Here is a 24,002-nt window from a genome sequence, read left to right as displayed (position 1 = left end):
AGGTAGGCTAAACAGAGTCGAGAAGGACTGCCCTGGTGGACCTCGACCACCCTATCCTGCTCGAAAGAGCCAATGAGCTACAAACCCTCGAGTGTGGCCCTATACGAGCCGGCTGGGCTGTATGTGGCCGCTAAGAGCCAATCGATTGGTACGCAAGTTATATGGCCATAACACGGATGTTGCTTGGATAAGGCTTTGCCAGGGAATGGTACTAATGTACGGTAGAGGGACCTGGTTACTCTTCTTTGCTTATTTTTTCGCCGCAAGAGTCCTTGGTGATGGGTTACGGTAGGGGGCTCAGGAGTTAACAGAGGCCCCAAGGTTAGAGCGGAGCCCTTTAAGCTTTACAGAGAGTCGGAGGGAATAAAGCAAAGAGAGAGGCAGTACGAAGCACAACGGGTCTTGGGGATTGTTTTAGTATATAACGAGAGAGAGAAGAGTTCGGGTGTTCTTCGAAAGCAGGAATGAGATGGGGTGGGGTGGCAACGCGGCGAGACTACTAAAGGGCAGAAGGCTGGCTGAACACGTGCAATTGTTATTTAATAGCTACTTGGGTGGCTACCGATGCAGCTAAGGCTGCACGCGCTGCTCACTTAGGGAGCGAGACCAAGCGAATGAGAGGAGTTCAGAAACTCGAGGAAAATAACGATGGACAGCAGTGGGGGATGTTCAATGGGGAGGATATAGGGCTTATATAATCACAAGGCTGTTTGTGACCGCGCTTCAGGTGCACTCACGCCCCAGGTTTTCTCTTCTGGCCTTTAAATAATCTCGAATAACTTGCATTCTAAGGCGCATCCCCGATTCGTGGTTGCCACTGTTTCGGTGGGTAGAATTGTCGAACTTATTTCTGCTACGAGGAAAATGGAGAATTGATTACGTCAACTGGAGACCATAACGTAAAGGCTAAAGTTAGAAAACGCGCTTTTCCCTATTTTGTTGAGCTGAGTGACATCACTGGTGACCTAATGAAGGTCACCATGAACCATGAGTCTTAAATGACCACCAAACGCGAACAAAATAAAATGAGGATCCTAACAGAACCGCGGTCGGGAAAAAGCCCAGTTGGCTAACCTAAATGCTGTTTCTTAGTTCATGTGCTGGAGCCATTGATCAAGTCACGATTTACTTTCCACGGTGATGATGATTATAATGGCTATGTACTTTTGTGAGAATACGATTGGGATGTAGCTTTCTTCAAGCAAGCATACGAAGCATGTGTACATCGCGTAGCTACTTTACCAAACACGATGGTTGATTTTTAAACCCGAATAACCGCATAGATGTCATGCAGAAACGGGCACGTTGACACACACGGGTCATCAATGTACTATCTGTTGGGCCCAGTATATGTATTACGACTGAGCCCAGCAAACGGGTCGTTTGATCTGGCAAGTGCCTTTCCCTACGCAGACGCGGTATTTGGCCTGAGCGTTAGAGGGGGAAATGTGGAAAGAGTATGTATGTGGATTCGTAAAGAACCGAAGTGAAGTAGGTATTTATAGGGGTTTTCGTAGGGACCTCGTACAAGTCTGGGGATAGTTACAGGGTAACGATGTAGGCGGTCATTCCTACCGGTGTTGATACAACTGTGTGTCAGCCTCCCCCGAGGCGGTTTCGCGGATGAGCTATACAATTCTGCCAGGGGTGTTTCGGGAGAGAACCCGGCGACAATGCTTTGTCACACGCGCGTAGTGAGCCGAGCCTCCGCCCTGACTATCCCCTAGGACAACCGACTGCGGTTCAGATGAGCCAGGGCTGAATGGAAAGACGTGCAGGGTTGACGATTGGCTGAGCGTTGATTCAAGTGTTTAGATTGTTACATTATCGACCGTCACTCGCAAAGCTTCATGTAACCATTGGCCTAGAAGAGGCGCAGGTTGTATTGCTTATTCATAACGGTTAGATGAAGCATTAACGAGCCGTCGGTTATCTGCTCGCAAGGGGCTCGATCTCAGTTGAGGCTACTGACAAACGAGAAGGATTTTGATCCGCCACTGATGACAGTTGATGACAGCAAAACAATCAGCCCACACACGCAAGCATATCTTAAGGGAGTAGTGAATAGATTTACGCCGTATCCAAACCCAAATCAGTGAGTGTAATCCGCTTGCCGAACTCGTGCTTCGGAGATTGTTTATTTCTATTGATCACCTGTCTGCAGCAATGTCCCATTAGTGTTTGGTATTATAGGACAACAAAGGCAACTAACTGATAGGTCGCGATATATTCTATACAAGCATTTTGCGTTAAGTTTGTGTTGACCCATGGTAGACTAGCAAGTTTTTGAACTTCGTTTAAGAGAAAGAACCTATTTGCAACATTTCTGTATACAAACCAAAGCAACCCCATAGACTTTCTAGGATTTTATTGTTGTTCTGTCCTTACTTAAATGTTGCAAACGACGAACCGTCCACTTTGCAGATCCTTTCTTCAAGGGCATAGCACAATTCTAACACTATTAAAATAACTAACTATATAAATATATTTTATATATTAGAATGTTTCAAATAAATTCAATATTATACTTGTTTTTATTTTACCTAGGTATCAGTTTTGAATATCGCGTTTTCTCTAGCCCGCAAGGTAGTCATAGGTATTTACTACCTGTAAATACGATTCAGAAATTGATAGAGTTACGATAGTAACTCTATCACTTTCTGTGGCTCCTTTTCCTTATCTGTTTATTGGTGCAAATTTGAGAGAATTGCAAACAAAGTAACCGTGTAACGGATAACATAGAGGCAAATTCGACTAGCGGTGCAACGTTGCAAGAAATAGGTTCGATATTCCATCTATTCTAGAAATTCATTCTAGCGTTTTTATTTCAAACAGCCATTGCCAAATTTAGATCGAACTAACAGTTTGCTTGAAAGATACTGACCTAAATACGTTTGTCAGTTTGCTGTGACAAACACTGTTACCGTTTGGCTGATTCTTTCCTTGCCTGTGATGCTCCATGGTATTTTCCCCCGCGATACACTTAGACGTAATTTCAGTAACAAACTGTCTACTTCATAGAAGCCTCTGTAGTACATCATGTACTACGATGAACCAGACAAGTGATCCTTATACGAGTAAACTAACGTAAGGAAATGGCTTAACAATTTCATCTAATAGAACCAATGTTCCTTATCAGTAGTATAGCTTTTGATCGGGTAGCGTTGGTAGCGCATCCAAACATTACCAAGGTAAAGTCAACAGTTACTTAAGCTGCATTGAGAGATTTCCTCAAGTAGAAACTAGAGAGACCACGTCTTCAACGCCTACCTGGCTATCTTTACATGGGTAATTTCTGAAGAAGCGTAAAGCATCTGCAGTACTGCGTCACGAATTCAGTATCCTACAGACAGGCTATAATACCTTATGGCTACTGGAGACGCTCATCGTTTTCTAACAAAATGAAGTTATTAGTTCGTCGTTAATTTTCGTATGCGCGAGCCACTCCATCTTACTCCAACGATGGGCTTTATCGTACTCTGTCCGTAACTCAAAATTCGAAGGGCCATCGAAAATCGCTTGACCAGCGTATCTAGGATCGGTCACAGTCTTTTTCAAAATCTACGTCTGAAATGGGTGCTCTTCACTCGAAAGCCAGGCCTCCCTGGGTCACCTAATCAACATCTCATCACTCAAACGTGGCCAACTTCAGGAGGTTAGCGGGTGGCGGTGATGAATTTTGTGATGCACACGCGACGACGGGGTAGTTAAGTAGAAAACCGTGATGACCGCGACTTCAGTAACTTCTACAGCGGCAATCATTCCCCGAGTCGATGGCATTGGCGAAAGGTTAAAAACACAAATCGCTTTTGTTTTGAACAAACAATTACAGAAGCTGCATGTCACAGTTCACCGAAAATTCGCGAGCTGATCGGTTACAAACATAATTGCTATAGTATGGCGGGGGGTTGAAACGCTAACAGGGATAAGGCGTTCAAAAACCACATCAGGCCTCTGTAACTACAATTAGTATACGAGTAGTCTAATATATATCCGGGGATAGATATTAAATACCGTATAAGGGATGTCAGAAATTCATAGAGAAATTTTAGATATTATTTTTTTACCGAAGAATAAATTTCGGTATACAAATTAGTCATTATTATTAAATTTCACATACAAAAATATATTTTACATCCTTTTATCAGAACGACTATAGAGAATATGCCCTTACGAGACATTGTATCCTATATTTTTCTATAGAAAAATTTTTTCCTTTATAGGAAGTTTTTCGCAGAGGATATTTCGCTTGTCTGTAATGCCCGGTGGTTGGAACATAACACAATATCAGTTTACTAGAAAAGAAAGCCTGGCTTTTATTAGAATTCCCTCAGCAAAGATTTTGATTATAATTGGAATTAACTTAATCAGATTTGTATATTTTGGTAATATTTAGTGGTTATTAGTTACGTCTATGTCCATTTATTTCGGATCGGGCAAAAACAGTCGAATCAGGGCAGCAAACGCATCGGTTTACAACCAATCAGTAACATGAAAAACCTAATATCGTAATTAGAAGCGGCCTGAACATACTAGGAGCAGGCCGCATTATATTGATTTTCGATTTGGTTTTTAAATAAAATATTCCGTTGTAACAGAATCTCTAGGTAGTAAGCGTTTTCTCAAGAGCAATTGCGTTCAAACGTAAAATAGCACACCTACAATAACAGGTAGTGACATGCGTAGATCTGAATAACACCAAGGACTTCCGCGTTCGAAGACTCCGTATTGTGACCGTACTGTCTGTGCGTGAAGCAGTTCAATCCCTTCATTCGGCTGACGGTTCGGCGACCCGTTGTAATAGAGTAGAAAGCTGGCCGAGATCGTGACAGGAAAGCCAATCCGGACAAATATCTCTACTATGAAAAAAAGGGTCCCGTTCCGCCTACTTATAGCTAGATACAACGTGAGTGCACCTTGCTCCTCATTTTCGCATGTTCCTTTTTCTCGTATGCCTAACGTTACACATTTGGTACATAGACTCGGAGGGCCGAGCGGATCAGGAGGCTGATCTCTGCAGGGAGTTAAACGTACACAGTGACAAGAAGAAGAGTATCGTAAATCCGTAGAAAGCTATTTCGAGTGCCGTCTCCGATGAAGTCCTGAAGCCTAAGGATCACGCTGGCGGCATCGACATAATTCCCTACTGCTGCTAGCTCCCGCCTTCAACTGACATATCACAATGGCCAGACCGAAGGAATAATGCGTCGGATCCACGGGCGCTGCTGCTTCCAACCCTACTACGTACTACTAGCCCAATTAGACGAGGAGAGCAGAATTGTATGACTATGTACATCTATGTGTGAGCAACGCGCATACAAAAGCACAACACTCAGAAATTGATGAACACCTCGTCATCTTTGGCTCCTGTTACAACTGTGTACAGCTCCTCGATAGGAGGCCTGTTTCACGTACACAATGCACAGGTGTTTTCTTTTAGGCCTGTCTTCTGTCGCTTCTGTTCGTAAACAGAACCCCAATGTCATCGGCCTTTGCCAAATCGTCTGTACAATAGAGGCTATGAAATGTTCAGCTCAATGCAGGAATCTGTGGACGTCGATAGTCGAGACGATACATTTGCTTTACCGTACTAATATGCGATGTTTATGCCGACTGAATCCTGCAGGTGAGTACGGGAGGGCTTGGAAAAATGTGGTAAAATGACGGCTGATGTCCTATTGGGAGTGGAATAATTTATATGCTCTGCCTCTTCAAATAAATTAGACAGCTCTATCTGACAATATCAACTGGTCTGAATTGTGCATATTGTTCTATTATACAGTAGTTGAGTTGAAGACTCAATTTTCGCATTACGAATAGGCTATGCGTACTACGTACGGAAACCTTGTGGCCTAGACTCTGGTTGCAATGTGCATATATGCCGCACAGCAACGAAAGGCGGCCTTTGGTTGCCCGCCCGTACAGCAGATGGTTGAAACGTGGTAAGCCTTTCTACGATGTAAGAACAAAGCGTATAGTCGTTCGATGCGTTTATTCTAACCTTCTGGCCTCTAATTTAAAAATGGCCTTTGATGTTAGTCGCATTAAACTTGCTCTATAATAACTGCGAATCTCTGTTCTATCTCAATAATTTCACTTATTATCATAATAAATCAGATGCAGTTGACCCACTGTACGTTAATGAAGTTCAATTTACTAGTAAATGGGTAATAACTAGGAAAACATCGAGGTGTATGTACTCCGGATTTACAATAGTCACTCGGATGGAACCGGAAAGCCATAAAATGGTAAACATACTGCTTTTTTTTTAACCACAGCGTATCTCAGCTACCTGCTTATAAATCGTCGTTATCGATAATTTTTTATATTTCTTTTTATTACAAATGTAGAATATATTTTTTTTCGGTAGTGTCTCAAATGCGTGCTGAGGTTTCTCTTTGCTACTCTGAGGTCAAATCGATTCTACGTGACCACTGAAGTATGTGATTAGATAAGCCAATCAAGGATGTGTGTCTTCGTGCGCCTTTTCAATGAATGTGACGATGAAGATATTGATGATGGTGAGTCAAATGGTCGTCGTAGTTAGGAGAAGATGACTCAAGTGAAGACAATACTCAATGAGACTCTGCTTGGACTGAGCGATAGGCAAAGGCGAATTCGATCCTTTACTATTGAACTTCCTAGACACTTTTAAGTCTTACGCGTTCTCTCTTGAACGAAGCCCATCCCCAAGCAAATGGAACTATTTCACTATGCCATAGGTGTTGATGCAACTGGACAAGGACGTGATACTAAAGAGGTATATTCCAGTGAGTAACTGTTCGATACTGGCCTATGGTGACATCTACCCGAGCAGTAAAGATCCCAGAAGAAAACTTCACTATTCGACATAAATCCACTGGCGAAAACAAGAGGATTGCAAATATCGTGTGTTTGAGAGATCTAGCTATTCCGTACGAGACCAGCCCCACGACGCCTGCCCCTCTAGCGCACTTTGCGTTGCGTACCTACATTCGCCTGCCCCACAAGCCTATTCCGCGATGGAAGCAAACATATTGGGTTACAATATATCTTGCTTGAAGCCCCTTGCACTCCCTCTCCCTCACTTTGACCCATAACCATCATTCGCTAGGACTTCCAACGGCCCCTCCCGAGAGTCGACTCCACTCGATTTCTGGAGCACGTTTCGAACCAGCTTTATTGGCTATTGGAGACGTCATTTCTGTGAACTCTGACGGGCAACTATTGCCAAGAAGACTCGTCTCAGTTTACCGGCTACAGACGCATCGTCGAATGTTTCGTTGTGTCGTTTTTTTACTGTATTCAAATGGTCATAGCGTGAGTGCTTCGTTGATGGGCAGCTATTAACTGTCAATGAAGCGATAGGTTCATATATGTGGCATAGCAAGGTATAGGAAATTTGTCGGCTACTTTCGAAGTGTTCTTCAATACACATATGAGATAATTCATGTGTTGAAAAAAAATGCATTTGAAGCTTCAAATTCTTCAATAGCAATTAATCTTTTCCTTCACTATATATACGTTGAATATAAACGCGTTAATAACATGGATCACTTATTTAGGAATATACACTAATGAAACTGTTAGTTAGGCTAATATTTGAGCTTAATATAAAAGTGGGCAATGGGCAACTCAATTCAAGATTATTCATTTGTTTTTTGATTAAATGTAAGCTCACTTTGCCCCCTAACTGTTATTAAAACAGAATCTATGAAAGTTCTATTGTAGCCTTGACGAACCGAACCGGTATGTGGCTACTAATAGTAGGGAGGCATAATAATTTTACAAATAGGTACATGGCAAAAATACGGTAGCTTAATCGTGATCACTCTTTAAGCCAGAGCCTTCACGCAGTCTCATTCGATTGGAACAAGTGCCTGAAGACTATTAGCCAGAAGGTTACCTAATCGTAATACCTTTGTACTGTACCAAAAGAAATACCTGGAAGGCTCTTTCCTCTGTTCATCCGTTTCGTAGCAATGCTTGATCCTCGATTATTACTATTTGTTCGTCAGCTGCCTAGCACTTGCCTAGCAGAAAAGCAGAAAATCCGTAGCAGAAAAAAGTACAAAAAACGACATTGTGCAATGCGCGATGTGAGGAAAACGGCCACAAGGTGGATGAAATACGCGGACACCCATAAATTGAGCAGCACAGTTGACTGGCCTCTATGTTTAATAAACGAGGAACGGTTACATTAGGATTCTGTTGATGATACTTTAAATCTAAGGATTTATTATATATTTAAACTCAGAACGGCAGACTCATTTCCTCAATAAAAGTGGATTTTTGTCAACTGATAGAGAGCCAATACAGCGCTAACTTTTGAAGGCATAAACTTGCTACTCGTTTAAACATCGAAATGGATTCGTAGATTTCGTAACGTAATCTATTTAAGTTCAAACAGTTACTTAACATTTACCAACCTCCATTGTCTAGGTAATATTTGCATAAATCAAGGAAGTGAACCTTTTTATGACGCTAGTACATTAGCTTTTCAGCATAAGTAGACAATTTTGTAGGATACTGCCAAAACGTTATTAGAAAAAAAGACGCTTTAGTTCAAACCTAACCTAAATTGAAGCAAATATTTTCTATATTTAGAAATAATTCTAATATAACGAAACTAATCGATGACCTTATGAGAACATTATAATACCATTGTTGAAAGATTTGTTGAACGAAAAATCCTCCGTTACAACTATATATACAATGGAGTTTTACAGAGACTGAAACAGTCTGATCTGGAAAGATCCATGCTATACAACGGATGCGTTAGAGCTTTCCCGACAGTCGCCCGGTAGCTAACAACATATGGAATCAGGTATTGTTATGGGAGAAAACCTCGCCTACTCTGCCTACTTGTTCCGGTTGATTTTTTTCAATATCATGTTATAATTGTGTTAACTGTTAGCAGTGGAAATTCGAATCGATCGTTAGTGAACATTAGCAACGCCATTTTTGCCCTTAGTTTGGGCTTTGTCACAGTTTATGGAGCAATTTTTTAATTATGCGATATCATAATGTCTAAATCAACCGTAGGAGATAGTCCGATTTTGTTACACGTAGCAGAAAGAAGTACGGTCGAGTAAATGTACCAGCTCGTGCGGCACCCAGAACATCGAATTTTCTTTGTAGCTAAGTTTCCTAAAATTTTCGACTTTTAGGTGATAGATGTCTAGCTTTTTCAGCTATGTCATTATAATTCATGCGTTGGTCTTGTTCAACTTCCGTAGTAATTCCATCAACATTTTTTTTTGCAATTTCTCGTAAGTAATTGCGAGGAGCATCTTCAGCGCTCGAGTTTCCATAACGAAAGCGACGGCACTGTCTTTGGGTTATTGCTTTCGGTAACCTATTTGGACTATTAAGAGCACAAGTTCTTTCACCTTCATCGCAATAAAGCTGTAAAATATGGCGAATTCTTGGAGAAGTTCCACTCATCCTGGGTCTGAATAAGGGCGTTCCAACAATGTTAGCCCATTTGCTACTGTCAGACTTTTGTTTTCAAGTGCCAAGCGTATCGCCCCGTGCTAAGATTGAAAAACAGGTAATCTTATTTCTACAGCCTGACATGCACGATACACTTTCAACAAACAGTTAAGACAAATGTCAATAAATACGTTTTATTAGAAATTAGCGGGCGTATTTGTAAACCTGGCATATATTGATTCAGGCTGACCTGTTTTCATCGTGTCCATGTTGCTTGAAAAACGAATGTGTGGATGCGTTACAATTTGTTTTGTTTTTTTCTTGCGTCCCTACCAAATTCTAACGAAATGCAGGCCTTCAAATGTCCGACGTTCAGATTCTATGACTGATAGTGCTTACTATAGTTTACATGTGATACTAACATTTTAGGCAGCAAAGAAGTACAAAAGAAGTCAAAAAATTAACAGAAGTCTCATGAATGTTATGACATACCCCTTGAGCTTGCTTACATTTATTCTACTAATATTATCAGTGTATTGTATGTTATGCAAACGACCGAAACGTCAGCTGCTGATGAAAAAGTATTCATAATTTAGTTAAACTACGTAGATGTCCACATTCGAACGTTGACCACCGCGTGCTTCTTAAGCAGCAGGCAAACAGATTACCCCTGAACCATCAGGGGAACTACCTTCACCCCCTATACCACACGCTAAGTGATTGAATATTCTACGAAAACCTTTAAAAAAATCTTTAGAAGCATTTCCATCGTATCTTTTTAGACCACTAGTTTGACTCGAAAGACGATGATCGCTATGAGGAGCGAGTAACTGTTAGAGATCCATGGGTCACAGCTTATCCGCATTTATCTATCTCCTGCACACATATAATTATAACGTACACTTTAATGATCGCTAATCCTTATTACCATCGGTTGTGGTAATATTAATTATCATAACAAGGAGCATTTATTATCCTATTCAATCCCGTTCAATACTTATTCACGGAAGGTAATGTTCGATGCACAGTACTTGCTAGTTAAATGGGCAGACAGTTACGAATCTCGAGGACGAACACCTACATACCGATTTACATGGGCTGCTCAAAATTGTTAGCTTTTTTTCCTTGCATAAGTGTCTCCGTTAGTTCCCATGTGTACCTGCTCATTTAGACGTGCGTTGGATAAAGGTTATCCATTAAACAATGTACGCTTCTCGTTTTGTTGTGTAGATCATCATCACGCTATTCATATAAAGGGAACTTGCTTTTTGTTAAAGCAGGCGGGCGATTGTGTGACGTTCCCGTACTTTCGACGGTGGTGCCAGGAGCCAGGAAAGAAATCAGTAAGTGCAGGCTGCACGAGCTTTTTGGAACGATTAGAGTCTTTCTTTGTTGCAGCGTCTTAACTCCAACTTGCTCTACAGCTGCTGCTGTCGCCGCTGCTGGGTCGAGCCCAGTTGAGCAGAATGTTATGCTAATTTCCTTCGACAACTTTTCTCATCTAGCGGCAAAACTGACGGATTCAGCCCCCAACCGCTCAGCGAATACTGGTTCTCTCTCATATTTAGTCGTCTCAGTCAGCGGTCTTGGCTGGGCTGGGCCGGGCCGAGCCGGGCCGGGCCGACTCGACTTGGGCCATTCTCAACCGCTCAGCTAAACCAGTTCGAGAAAACTTGTTATAGGAAAGAAAGCTCCCACAGCCCGACTAGCACCTGCCTCCCAGGTCCATGAAATAGAGCAAGAGGTACGGCCGAGACCCTGAGACGGGTAATCTCGATTTTAGTTGGGCCCTTACCCACATTTATTCCTGCCATTCTTTCACTCAGGTCCCTAAGAAATAGTGTGGGCGCTGTATCTTCCTAATTGAATATTCCATCGTTCCGCCTCCACAGGCTTCACTTCATACCTCACCGACGGCACTACGAATATAATTTTTAAGCTGCTACGACAACGACCTCGCACTTCACAGGTCCAACCTTCTTTACAATAGAAGACGTCTAGAGAAGGGAGCAGGAGTCGTGAGGAAGCGAGCAGGCGGAACGGCAATGATATGAATCTCAGTTCACTTTTATCACTGGGGGCGCCGTCGGCGCGCTTTGTAGATAGACACAAAAGCAGTGGTAGTGCTATCTTATTCGCCCGTGGCGGGGCTGCAACTAAACTCTGTTAATCGTGAGCAACTCCGGATCGGCAGAATGATGTGATGCATCTCCAGCAAAAGGGGTCTTTTGCCTCGGTTTCTTTCGGAGCCTTCCTGCAATTTCCCGTAAAACCCGGCCCAATCGCAGCCGCATCGCACTTGCAAAGCCTCTCTTTAAGTCTATCCGCCATCTTCTCTCTCGCTAAAGCAATGTTGGTCTGGCGGTAAGACATCAGCGCCGTTGAGTAGAGAGTTCCGACAGATGGCTGAGACCACGTAACGGTTCGGATTGCTGTAAGCTTCGTGAATCGAAATCGCGAGAATGCGGAATACTCAAAATGCGCGATTTAGCTGGTATTAACGATGATGTTCTCGTTGTTACGGTTGCGGTTTCCAGGAGCTGGGCAGGAAAGCATAGATAGGTTTTAAAATAATTCCATTCAACCTCACCGCTTCCGTATGATGTGAGCCCTGAAAAAGGGCCCGATTACCTCATTTGGTCACAACGGGCACCTCCACCTACAACATGTTTAAGGAAAGCTCCAGGTCAAAGATGCAATCCTTGGCGAAGCATAGATAACTTTGTGCGCATTTGATGTTGGCTAGTTCAAAGGTTTCAGGGGATATTTGACCATGGACCTTTTTCTCCGGTAGAAATTTGCAGGACATTTTTCGACTTGCGTACAGTAGATTACCAATTACAAGGCGGTCATGATTGTATTCCTTGTTTGCGGGTAAAATACGCATTTAATAAATAATCATTTTTTGATACTTCAAATCGAGCTAATTCGAAAGTAGACTTTGATACAGAGGCATATATGCTTTAGTACGTGGTTTCTATCATTTACTGAGGTCATTCATTTGTCTCGGTTTCTCTCTTTCTGGACCTATAACACATGTTCCTATATTTCAAAGGCCAAAGTTGTTCCAAGTATATTCTTTCGATACGAGGCTACCATCGATACGCATGTATATATAGAGCGAGAAAGAAAGAGATACCTCCTGCGAGAGTCTTTACCCAATTTAGCTGTAAGCCTTACATCCTACTATTAAACTGCGATAAGCTCATAAGGCACTACCGTACGTAATGGCGACTATTGCTCTCTTAAAGTTTTAGAAAAGGTAAATCTTTTAGCCGTCCTTTGTCCGTTGCGTACCGTGAGCGGCACCGGTGCGAAGGCAGAGTTTGCACTAGCCGCCTTCACCAGCTATAGCGAGTGCAGTTAACTCTGCTCCACAGTAAGATGGTCGAAAGCTGCTCTGGAAGATATCTACCAGAGATATGCACACCTGTTTCAATCTATCCGCTGCTTCCGTCACAGTTGTTGTGTCCGTTATCTGCCTATGGCTAGGCGCATGTGTTCCAAATGATCAGACAATGAAACAACAAAACGCGCCGGCCGACCGACCAACCAACATCGAATGAACCGATCTGTCAGCGGCGTGAAGAAAAGAAGAACGTTAAAGCGAGTATCCAACATTTGCTAGGACAATTTGTTGATGCTAGTGTACTGCAGCTGTCGCGTACGTATCCACCCATTTTATCCCGTCGTGCGAGTGGAGTAAACAAAAGAGTATGTCAAGCCACTGCACGCTTCGAAAAGCAAGAATGTAAACCAGTTTGTCGTAACTCGTGAAGGACGTCTTGAAATTGTCGCCGTTAGCGTAATTGAACCTGAGACTGTACAAATGTCTGCTGTTACGGCTAATGTTGCTATCCGTTACTGCTGCCGTTGCCAGAGCGACGGGTGCATACTGTTCGACCCAGCTTTTCTTCTATTTTACACCGTTAGTTGTCTCTGCCAGGGAAAACAGAACGCGGGTCAAAGCGGGTCGCGGGACTCTAAGTGTCGAGCCTCTTCTAGGGACAGGAGCGTGACACAATATCGCGTGTAAGGCGCAATACATGGTGCGCTTCCACTATACCTGCACCAAAAATTGTCTGTTGTTTCCTGTCGACAACGTTACGATCCGTCAAGCAATATCAGCTGTTGTCAAGCCGAAACTTCGGAAAATTTCTGAAAGAAGAGGACGAGCTAGCGGGAGAGGTAAACCGGTACGGGTGTGTGTTAATATTGTTAGTTCCTGCTTCATTCACCTTATCCTTTTCGATTACTAGCGAGTCGTACAAAACCATTGCCAACAACCGTTGATGTTAAGCCACAGGGCGCTAGCAAGGAGACTAGCGTCGCTTCTGTCATTCGTAATTAAACGTCGTAAGCGTCTGCGGTAGCCTGTGAGACAGATAAAAAAGGAAAAGTGTAACTGAGGCTTTGCAAGGGGCTTTTGTCGCGGGTGGACGACGCTTGGGTCACGAGTCTTAGGCCGCAGCGTTTTCCTGTTGGAGGGGTCGAACACAGGACAAGCAGAGCCGACCTGCGCTGCTACCACTGGTAGACTGTTAGACAGACAAACTGTCGTATGGAGCACCTCGACAGGGGGAGTGCGGAGGCTATCAACATGAACCGAAAAGCGAACGCATTACGACCATTTCAGCTACTCCAAGCCCGATGGGAACACGGCAGAGCCGCGGGGCCATTCTACACACACGAACCACGTGAAGGAACTCAATCGCTCTTCGACTACGGCCAGCTTCAGTTCACCGTACGCCCTACCGTCAGCGTCCATTGAGCCCTGCTCTTCTGAACGCAAGTGGAACCAGACCGACAGGGCACGGCACCGACAACGATTATGTTAATATTTCATTTTAATGAACGACTACGCCTTCAGTCGCTGCCCCACAAATGCCCTTCTCTGTCCGTTATGGTGGCAAGAACGGAGTTAAGGATCCCCGCTTGCTACTCATCCGCATCTCTGAGTCGCAAGCCGGCAAGGGCTCGCTGACCGTTTTTCGACCGGTCGCTTTCTGAAAGCCCAAGACGAAGGGTGGTTTCTACGGATCGCACTTCTGGAATAGCATAATGCCATAGACTCACACGTAGACTCACACATAGACACACGCACACACGAAACATAAAGACGAAAAAGTATACATTCACAGGTTTAACAACCGAGTATACGAAAAAATCAACTGAGGGGTGATGGCTTGGTAGGAACTGTGATGAAAATATCGACGTTTGCCATGTGTGTGATCTATGATAAGAACGATTGTCTGTTGCTGTGAGCAGCAAGCGGTTCAACCAAAACATAGGGAGAAGCGAACGATCACAAACAGTCTGCGCGAAAGAAGATTTGAGTTGGGAAAGAATTGGCCAATCAGTGAAGCACTCTTTTCTATTTTGCGATATATTTGAAGCTTCATGGAAAAAAAACAGGTGGAATTACAATAGTTGTTAGTTCACTCTGTCAGTTTCATCATAAGCCTGCAGGCTTTAGCAGAAACAAATGTCAGTCCCAACATTACGCGAAAAAGCGTATTACACCGTTAATGCACTGAAAACTCATATAAAGAAGCTGGCATCAGGCATAGCGATAATAAGTTAAAATCGTCCGCTTTGTTTAAGAGGAATCGTGTAGGAGAATGTTTAAAAGGAAATCGCTGTTAGGTAACCAGTTTGAACGAAAGTACTTTCGCCTAAAAAGAGCCACACTTCAAACTTCAAACGTTGATCTTTTTAAGAAATATTTTATTTAATTTGCAAAATTGCAAAGTTTGTTTTGCAGGAAGTGTCGTAGGCAATTAAGCGGTATAGGCGCACTCCAGAATTATTAAACAAGTTAATTTACTTTTGACACATTATGTAAACTTGTACATATAATTATTAGAGGCAAAATAAGCGAGCACCGGATCCTATGTTTTCCAACCCTCTACAGCTCTAAAACGTAGATACCCTATTTAAAAGTAACTAGCAACGCTATTATCTAATAACAGCATAGGTTTTTGTAGCGTTTCAGGCCACCAGAGAAGTTCTGAAGCCTTATGATTTCGCTATAAAGAAGCGTGTATATATTCTATCTTCCTGTAGTTCATATTGTACTTATTGCAAAGAGATTTTGTAATCAATTTTGCTTTCTCTCTGTCTAGATTCAATCGAAATAAAGCGACGCTTGTAAATAGCTAGAGGGAACTTTATTGCGTAGAGGAGGTTTAATTTGATCTGTAAACGGAAAAACTTCAAAGTTCAGTTATTGATTATTGGCGTACACAAACGTACGACTATGTCTTTATTCATAATCAGCTCCTACTGATTTTGTTTGATGCCAATCAATCCAAAACTTATACATACTCATGCGCATCCGGCCTTTTTCTCTGAGCCATAGAGGTCTCAATGTAATTCACTCATATTTCTTTTTACATTGCAGTTCGTTCGCTATGGCCACCTGTTTTAAACGGCCCTCAACAAAAGCAGCAGCAGCAGCAGCAGCAACAAATATTTTCATTTGTCCTTTTGTTGCATTTTTAGCTATGTTCTCTGGCGCGCAGGACGGGATCGTCCTTCTTCATTGTCGCCTCCGACGCTGTTGCTCCTTGATGGCGGTCAGTCGACCCGTGCCAGGAACCTGTGGCAACTTTTCCCTATTTGCCGACGTTCACAGAACTGGTGCAACACTAGAAGAAGCGTTACCCTAGGCTGCGAAGGGATTGGCTTGACTCAACTCCTAGTTCGGCTCTGCTTCCCTTTCCCCTGCTCTATGGCTAACTCCTGCTGCTTACTGACGACTGGCTCCCAGTGAGTCGCCGCTGGCAATGGCGGCGGCGGAACCGGCGCCAGGACCGTCAACTAACCCTGTGCTTAACAGACAACTGAGCGCATCACTTTTGTCGTTATCATGTGGGCGGCCGGCTGAATGCTGCCTGCCCGCCCGCGTGTCCTGTCTTGTACTCGCCTGCCCCCATCGTTTCTTCCCTCGCCAGTATTAGTACCATCGGTGAGTTGTTCCGGGAGGGGGGCATGGAGCCAGGACGATGGGGGTCAGGCGCGATGTCGTCGATCGCTCGCTCAGTCTGTCGGTCGAATCGGCAACCGGTGAAAGTGCTTAGGCGGCCCCGCAGTGGCGACCTCTGCTTTCGGCGCCTTTGCCTCCATTGTGACCGACTCGCCTCTTTCCCGCGGAGTCAGACCGCCACCGACTGCAGATTCGACCGACCGATTGAGCGAGTGAGCGAGCTCAGCACCCCTCTGACCGACCAACTTACCCACCCACCATCCAGCCACCCTCACCCAGCTCTGGCTAGCCGCCCTTCCAGTCACCTTTCCCGGCTGACAACCCCTGCCGATTCGCGGGTTCGTCCGCCACCGGCGGTAGCTTCGTTCGCTGTTAGTGAGCCACCGCGTGACCCATAGACAACATTTGCATTCCGTTAGGCCTTCTATTTTCTTGGCCGAGGCTGTGGGGGCCAGACCCCAACCATCGGGGCTGGATCATGGTCGTCGTGACTGCTGGTGGATAAACTATTGAGGCGAGCAGGGGAGAACGACTTGCACTGGGATGCCGGTTGGGGGTGATGCTGGGAAGATCGTCGTTGTCACCATTGCTATAGGGGGAAGAGCAGGAGAACGAGCCTCTGGCGTTAAGGGGCAACGGGAAGATTGGGAGGAAAAGCCGGTGGAATAGTGGACCAGCCGACCAATAAGAGGCGGCGACTCCTAGGGGGCGGTGCCCCGACCACGTGACCTCGCGGCGAACCGCCGCTTGGCTCTTGTCTGTTCGCTCCCTCGAGTGAATTCCCCACCCCATGCAGCTAGTAGCTAGCGAACAGCGAGAATCGAGTTGCGTCGGGTCGAGTTGGAGTCTCTAGCTGCTGGGAGTCGCAAGGCAGAACACAGGAGTGAGTTAGAATGAGAGGAGTCTAGCCCAACTTGAATCATCCTCGAGTGAGCGGCTCTAGGCAGCTGAGCAACAGCAAACCTGCGCGCAGTCGATAGGGAACGCAGCCTTGTCGAACGATACCGGCGGTAACACTCAACTCCTCTTCGGGTCTTTTGGGTGATCCCAGTTAGCCCCAATGAGCCAGAAGCCCATCTAGTTGCAACCACATAACTGCTAATCGTGCTGTTTAGATAAGCAGCGTAGATGTATGTGATGTACTGGCTACGAATGATATGATCAGGATTTGACAAAAGTACTTTTATATCTGCTATATTCATCCTATGTTACATTGTAAACAACTCGACGTTTTGCGTCCAGTGTGTGCAGAAGATAACGGGTTTGCTCAGACAGAAACCTAAATTTTTTAGACGTACAAATAGACCGACATTTAGGCAAGTATCAACAAATGATCTTTGTTCGACTCGGCTAAAAAGGTAGTTTATTTTTGGCCGTTACCGTTCGTGTTATGTGGTATCGTACATCGAAACTGCCAGCCATAGTGCATCCACGGTACGCGCGCTTGCTTTATCAAGAAGCCGACTAATTAGTTTCATGGAACAATGGAAACTTTATGCCAATTGCAACTCGAGCAGAACGATACAGTCCGTGACAACTCCAGTTAGGGCCTATGGTCATACCATCAGCGTAAATCATAACACACGCCGTCAATAGCAACCCTCAAGGTGTCATCCGCATTTGCCAAAAGTGACAAAAAAAACTGAAAAAAAATTTCCGTTACGATACATTTTCTAACATTCAGAAAATGTGGACTAATTGTGTGATACAGTGCTGGAACAACAAACATTTTAAGCGTGCCTAGTTTACACAATTGTGTAATTCGTGACTCGAACCGGCCCGAAAAGTTTCTATGGAGATCGAAGCTAAGTTATCAGCGTCTAATGAAGTAAGTAGAATATCCAGTTCCTTTTCCGAGCTCATTTTATTGTTTTGATTAGAATCACCTGCTGAAGAAGTAAGCACCTTCTTGCTATCACGAAGAACTCTCGAATACGGCCTGCTTCCTCTGGTCAAAATGTTCGTGTGAAAATCAATGTGACTCAATGACATGCGGCCTGATCGTCATAAGAGGAATTTCAATGTACGTAAGTATATGAAGAATGATTGTGGTACGAAAAAATGGGGTGCAGACATATTCTTTCAATCGAGCAATAGCTAAATGCACCAACAAGTGCATCCTTTAAGGTCTGATCATACTAGCAGATAGAGCTCAGCATGTACAAAGACCGTGACTCAGTTCTGGGACTCCGATACACAGTATTTAACAAGGCCTCCTATCTTACAGCACGTCAAGCTTCGTTACTTAGTCTAAGCAAATGTGTCTGCAGCGGTGACGTCGATCCTGCACTCTAACGTTCTATGTTTGAACAGGTCTTGAGTATTGTTTACCATCCACTTGTCAGGCCTACGTAGTCGCCCATTCAGCCAAAACTTGGCAGCCGCTCAGCTGTATGGGTATCCTTTTACTGAGTTTACTAAGAACTACATATTGTATACGTAGCCATGTAACGTTCTTATACTTTGTGCTTCGAGTTTCACGTCCTACTTTTTCACTAATACCATAATACTGCTAAATGTATCCGACATTTTAGCTGTTGTTATACTATAGTTGACGAAATCGCAATCCCGTAAAGAACCTTTTAACTCTGTAGAAGTTACTTCCGTGATAGTAGTCGTCACCGTTGCCTACTTATTTTGTACTTAAAACACGCCAACACTGACCGTCAGGGAAGTTCCTAGGAGATCTTACTCCTTACAGCGGCAGAAGCGATCGTATAAACCAAGTTACTCCTAAAAGAGGTGGTTACATTAGAAAACAACTAACGATGTCCCAGCGATATTATTGCTACACTGTTAAATGCAAAAGGTCGAGCGGACAGACCGGACTACGTGAATGAGACCCGTTGTCACCACTTTACTATATGCATATTGTTGTAACATGCACGTACAGCAAGATGCACGAGGAAGAGGACGATAGTGCCCACCGTCAGCCTAACATGGGACGTAGACATATGCGACTCCGTTCAAGTTAATAAGTCTGAGTGCGGCCTATGGGTGTTTTGGCATCGATTGCCGCCGCCGCCGCAATCCACCCGGCGCGCGTTGCAATCAGGGCATCAAAATTATCTACCCCCTCCCTTCCGACCATTCGCTCTCTCTCTCTCTCTCTCTCTCTCTCTCTCTCTCTCTCTCTCCCCTTCCGACATGTGTGGCATAGAGTTAGTGCTAGAGCGAAGGTCAAATGGATGAAACCTGAAGATGGAACAGCGCGATACATTTAGTTTAAGATGCAAGTAGCATATCGACAATTAGCAGACGAATCTGTCCGTCACCTTAACCTAAGAAACTGATCTCCGTCCACGACAGAATCGTTATTGGTTATCAGAAGCGCTACGCCAGAGATAGGCGAATATTGTGACCTATGACTTAGTGCAATATGAAAGGACGCTATTTAGCCAGCGGCTCTAACCGGTGGTCTCGTACACGCGTCAGCAAGAGATTGTCTTCGAAAACAGTTGCCTCTGTAATAGATGTGATCTTCAGGTAACCTACGAGCGAACGGGGGTAATATGACCGGGAAACTCGTTATAGCTTGAAAGCAGTGTAAATATGGCTGCAGCAAGAATTAGATTTGCAACGCTCGACGGTTACTGTACAATGTCTCCAGCTAAAGTTTTACTGTCATAGTAACGGTCATGATGTTATATGTATTACATGGGAAAAATATCATTATTGCCTGTAAAAAAAAGACGCGTTTCCAGAAACTTCCAGAAAACTTCTGACTGGTAACCATCAAAGCACGATTGAGCTGTCGAATAAAGCAACAAGTAGATAAACATATAGCTAGTAAATAAATGAGATAGACATTGAACTCAAGCGTCTTGCTGTGTCTATGGCAACATGTCTTCGCGAGATTCTCTGTGATGTGTACATCTGTAATCAGTGTTAGGTTAGTGAGCGATCTTGCCCTTATCCGTCTACCATGGCAGCTCTATGAAGTAGTCCGGTGAACCGTTCGACTTCTATGACTAAATGAATAATTTCAATCAACGTTTACAGCCATCTATTCGTATTAAGCAACGCTACTTAGGCGGATCATGCTCCCAGTCACATGACAAATATCCCCTATTGGACAATAAGAGAGCTGGCGATGATAGCAATAAGAATAAAACCATGCAAATTCAGTGCCATATGTTCATCCGCTGCAGGTTTGGAGCCAGCCAGCTAATCCTACCGTACGGACCATCATATCTACTCATTTCATGAGCAGTTGAAAGGCGAAATGCTACATGTAGACGCACAAATAGATGTTGAGATATAATCTCGGACATCGATAGACGTATACACATATTAATGCCTACGTGTGCTAAAGGCGCCAGAGGGCTTCACGGTCTCGACTGCAATCTTCGATTTTGCGCGTCTGCCCCATGTGGTGGGGAATGGCGTTGAAGCCAGTCCTCCAGTCCGTGGCTCCGCAGGCCGCGAAGTACATAGGTTGCCATTTAGATTAATCCGTCTCAGTTCGACTTCTCACCCTTCCGTGGTTTCGTTTGGACCAACAAGAGATGTGCGGCCACTCACTTCATGGTCACTTGAGTTGAACACAAGCTAAAGCACTAGATTCAGGTCTATAAGGCGCCTTTATAGGGGAGGGAACGGCGTCTGCAGAATATTCAGGTACAATTAGAAGCATCCAGACGATTGCACGCGACTACAATGTAAACCTGATGAATCTGACTTCCAAGCGACGGGTGGTGACGCCGATTAAAATTGGAACGAATTGTTCTTAGCGGTCGACGGATAATCTTCTATCAGACCGCTCTGTTTGGCCTGACAGATTATCGGTTGTAACCTACGCCCGACATTAGCTCGACCTCAGAACAGGTATCTATTGCTCTTTAAGGAATTCAGATACAATAATATCGATTCGACTAAACTATCAACGTACGACATCCCGAAGCTTTTTGGAGCCATTTATCAGTCATTTTCTGAATTTTCAATTAGTGGCGTCACGGATAAAAAAGTTACCTTCTTCTACATACGATCGGGTCCGCTTACGAGCGGTGTGAAGTTTCTATATTATTTTTACTCTGTTGAAAACAATGGGTCGACCAGGCTTACTCTAAACAGATAAGTCCTTCTAGGCTGATGTTACTTGTTTTACACATCTTGCCCTTAACGCTGTATCGTTAGCCTGCTGTAACATCATTCAATCTCTCGCTATACATAAAGAAAATAATTTCTCTATTATAAAAGCGCAATTTTCGTTACTGGTTCTAACGAAAGCTAGCTTTTGAGTCTGTTTCCTTTTTTAGCAATGGAAAACAATAGTCCCAACACTGCTTAGTTACTTAGTGCTGATCCAAGAATCGGGTAGGGTCACTGTTGAAAAATCGAACAAAACTTCCGTCTTAGAACTCTAGTGCTTTCTGCACCGATATGTAGATACGTCCCGCTGAAGAATTTACGTTTATTTATGTACCAGACGCGACTGACGTTTTATTATAATGAAGAAACTGCGTTGAAGTACAAATCTAATTGCTGCCATCCATTTAACTTCTGCTTAGAAAAAGCTTTTCTTTTTCAAAAAAAAAAATCACCATTAATCAATTCGACTGAAAAAAGCTGAAGTAAACAAATGACGAAGTACATACCTGGAGATGGGCGGAGAGACAGTTCCAGTCATGTTCGCTGTCCAATCATGTGTTCCTGTTACGACTTTTGACAGAAAAGGAACAGCAGTAAAGCGGTGTAATCGATTTAGAAATATAACTGGATAGTTACATTAATTTATAAGTACGGTGTATAAAAAAGACAACCTAAATATACATGTATTTTATTTTTGTTTGCAGACATTTCGGTGGCCATGGGTGAAGAACGCAAACGGTCAGACCCTTCTGGCTAAATGTGATTCGACCATAGAAAAACGTAAGTATCCTGCAATGGGGCTGACCTAAAATCGATCATTCTACGCATATATGGTACGCTGTTAGTACATGACGGCCACAATAACAAGCATTAAAATTATGTTTTTTTTTCCCACTTGCTAGCAGCCAAAAAGCCGATAGGCCAAATTTTCCGCTCATCAGCTTGTAGTGGCTCACAGGTGTGCGGTATATACTACGCTAAATTTTGACGTTAGCTTAAATTGTGGCCATACTGGACGCTATGGCACGATAAATAACGCTTAAGTATTATATGCGATGTGGCAGTAGGCAGAACGAAAAGCTCTCTTTGTCAGAAAATCTACCCATCAGTCTTAAAAAAATATCAGTCGTACCATGACATACCGTACTAGCCATAGCATGAACTATTTCGTAGACAGTGTCACAATGCACATTACTCATTGTTGCTTTGCCACATGCAATTACTGGGCAAAAACAAGCACTTACTCATTGCCGCCACAAAAGGCCTAATGTAATTTTGTCAGTCCTTAACCGATCGCTTCGACACAACTAGTGCTTTTGTCTCTAATTAAAACTATACTTATGGCGTAAAATGATTTTTTGCATTTATTTACAATTCGTTCGAAGGCCAGCAGTATTTTGCCGTCCGGTGCAAAGCTTGTTCGAAGCTTTAGAACGTGTGCACGGTCGTTCTCTGACCTCGGGACTTCAGCAAGAGTCGAATACCTACATTCGCCGGCATTGCTATCCGCCCTCTCTTGCTCTGCGTCTGCTGGCTTACTTAGTTCGTTTTCTGCTGTACGCATATTGGCGTGCGCACTCCTGCAGTGTATTAGTGTCTGAGCGCGCGTCTCTCGGTGTGTGCATGTGTGGGGTGCGCCTTGTTGGCTGCTTAGTGCCGATTGGTCGTTCCCTCTCTTCATGGCCCTCCTCCTTTATCGCTTTATGGAGTGAGGGGGGCCCAAGTCGTCGGTCGGTGGGATGGCTAACTTGCTGGCTTGCCCCTCTCTCGAGACCTCATTATGAACCAAAGCTGCGAGCAGAAATAGGCTCTAGTGGACTCCGTAGATTCAGTTGTCACTAGCGGTTTCCTGTAGGTGGCACCGCTTCGTAAACTTGGTGGAGAGCATTCAAACTGGGTGCTTCTCCCTGGGTTTACGAAAGCCATTGGTTTACGGCCATCTTGCGAAGTTATCCTCAATGGCACTTTTTTATTCTGGCCTCGAATAGAGGCGCGCGCTTCGTTCACCTTCAAACCGAACAGCTAGTAGCGAACTGTGATTCGTTTCGGTAACTGTTATTCATGGTGTTATTAGCTACTGCTGCTGCTGCTGCTTCTTCTATCGACGCACGCTTACCGAATGCATCGATGGGCTTGATAATAATGCTCACAGCCTTAGACACCACACCACGGTGGTGGGAAGAGATCCGTCCTATGCATCTATTGTGATCCTCCGATGGTTGAGCCCCACCGTCCTTTAGGAAAGACGAAAAAGAAGAAGACGACGACTCGCTGCATTTCATCCGCAGCCAGCCCACCACAGACCTCTCCCCCTCAGTGAACTCCTATTCTTTCGTTCATTCTTTTCGCCTTCGAGGTAAAACTTGTTCAGCTTGGTCCCCCTCTCACCCCAGTAGCTCTTCCCGCCCATTCATTGACACTCACTCGTTCGCCTACTGTGCAGCTTCGGTCAGGTCTTACCGCGTATGACGATCTCAGCTGCAATCAAACAGCCAAAATCAAGAGCGGG

This window comes from Varroa jacobsoni, unplaced genomic scaffold (genome assembly GCF_002532875.2).
Source record: "Varroa jacobsoni isolate VJ856 unplaced genomic scaffold, vjacob_1.0 scaffold_804, whole genome shotgun sequence".
Lineage (NCBI taxonomy): Eukaryota > Metazoa > Arthropoda > Arachnida > Mesostigmata > Varroidae > Varroa > Varroa jacobsoni.
The sequence above is the reverse complement of the archived record's forward strand: the minus strand, read 5'-3'. Positions refer to the sequence as shown.